Source organism: Pelodiscus sinensis, chromosome 28 (genome assembly GCF_052426305.1).
Source record: "Pelodiscus sinensis isolate ZL-2025 chromosome 28, ASM5242630v1, whole genome shotgun sequence".
Taxonomy (NCBI): domain Eukaryota; kingdom Metazoa; phylum Chordata; order Testudines; family Trionychidae; genus Pelodiscus; species Pelodiscus sinensis.
Genome location: NC_143079.1, coordinates 18871140 through 18872837, shown reverse-complemented (window position 1 = coordinate 18872837; position 1698 = coordinate 18871140). Strand labels below are relative to the sequence as shown.

The 1698-nt window shown below is 54.5% G+C and overlaps 1 non-coding gene across 1 annotated transcript; it reads right to left on the bottom strand.

Moving 5' to 3' along the window:
• Positions 1–1305: 1305 nt before the first annotated feature.
• Positions 1306–1377, bottom strand: TRNAE-UUC (transfer RNA glutamic acid (anticodon UUC)). Its single transcript has one exon. It is a non-coding gene; the product is annotated as a tRNA-Glu (tRNA).
• Between the last annotated feature and the right edge of the window lie 321 nt (positions 1378–1698).

Below are 1698 nucleotides of genomic sequence, written 5' to 3'. Positions count from 1 at the left end.
TGGGCCTGGCTGAGCAACAGGTTCCCTGCCGCGGGTGCTGCCGTGTGAGCCCTGCCCTGGCCCTGGGCGATCCTGGCCAGGCCCTCCCTTTGCTCCTCCACTCTCCATCCAGGCAGATCTCTGTGTTGGGGAAACCTCCCCTGAGAACCTGCCGCCTCCTCCGTGGAAGTGGTGGGAAAGGGGCTGCCGGGAACTCCTGGCCGTGGGGGCCCTCGGGGTCGTAGAGGAATCCCCTAGTGCAGCGTTTCTCCCCCTGGGGAGTGGGGTTCGAGTTCAAACCTCTCCACAGACCAGAAATGGGGACTGGCTGCACTTTGGGAGTCAAAGGTGTTGTCTGGGATCATAGAGTAGAACAGTTTCACCAAACTCCCTGAGGAGGGCACCATGGCTCAGTTGGCTTTTCCTGAACCAGCAGTTCCATGGGTGGCCAGGGGAGGCCTCTTCTGTGTCCCAGGAGGACCTAGGAAAATGTGAGCTGCCACCGCACATGAAGCCCTCGCCACTGCTGGAGCCACTCCCTGTGCTCAGCATCCGGCTGCTAGCATGTGCAGGCTGGGATGCTGTGCGGAGGCAGCCTGCACGTGCAGGATATGACGTAGTGCACTGTGAGCGGAATGGCGTGGCCCCATTCTCGCCTCCCTTCCCGCGCTGATCCAGTGGTCGAAAGGGGCTGTGGCTGCTGCTGACTGGGTAGGAGCTGGGAGGCAAGGTGCCGGCAGTGGAGAACACTGAAGCTTTTCCCGCAGTCAGAGCAACTTAAAAGTTTCTTTCCTGTGTGGGTCCTCTTATGGTTTAAAAGGCTTGTGCGGTGACTGAAGCTTTTTCCGCAGTCAGAGCAATTGAAAGGTTTCTCTCCTGTGTGGATCCTCCTATGGGTAACAAGGTGTGAGCCTCTAGTGAAGCTTTTCCCACAGTCAGAGCAATTGAAGGGTTTCTCTCCTGTGTGGATCCTCCTATGGGTAACAAGGTGTGAGCCTCTAGTGAAGCTTTTCCCACAGTCAGAGCAATAGAAGGGTTTCTCTCCTGTGTGGCTCATCCTATGACTAACAAGGTGTGAAATCTGAGTGAAGCTTTTCTCGCAGTCAGAGCAATTGAAAGGTTTCTCTCCTGTGTGGATCCTCCTATGGGTAACAAGGTATGAGCTACTACTGAAGTTTTTCCCGCAGTCAGAGCAAGTGTTGTTTTAGCAGTGAGGGAGAGGTGGGAAGGAGCCTGAAGTAACCTCTTGGGTCTCAGCTGGTGTAACATGTGGTAATGAGGTGAGAAAAATGACCAGGCAGTGGCCATGTGAAATTTCAGTCTCATTTCCCTGACTGGGAATCAAACCCAGGCCACAGCAGTGAAAGTGCTGCATCCTAACCACTAGACCATCAGGGACACCTGAAACATGCTTTTTTGCTCACCTACACCAGCCTTTCGCAGGCCATTTTCTGTCCACTTCAGGATTGCGGGCCCATTCTCCTTTGCCCAGAGAGGACAAGAACAGCCAAACAGAACATCAGAACAGCCAGACTGGGCCATGCCAGTTGTCCAACTAGCCCAGGATACTGTCTCAGGACAGCAGCCAATTTCATTGTCCGGAGGGAATCCTCAGGACAGACAGTTATTAAGTGATCCCTGCAGTCGCTCATTCCCAGCTACTGGAATACACCAGCTAGGGACACCTGCCCTGTCCATCCTGGTGAAATGCCATTGATT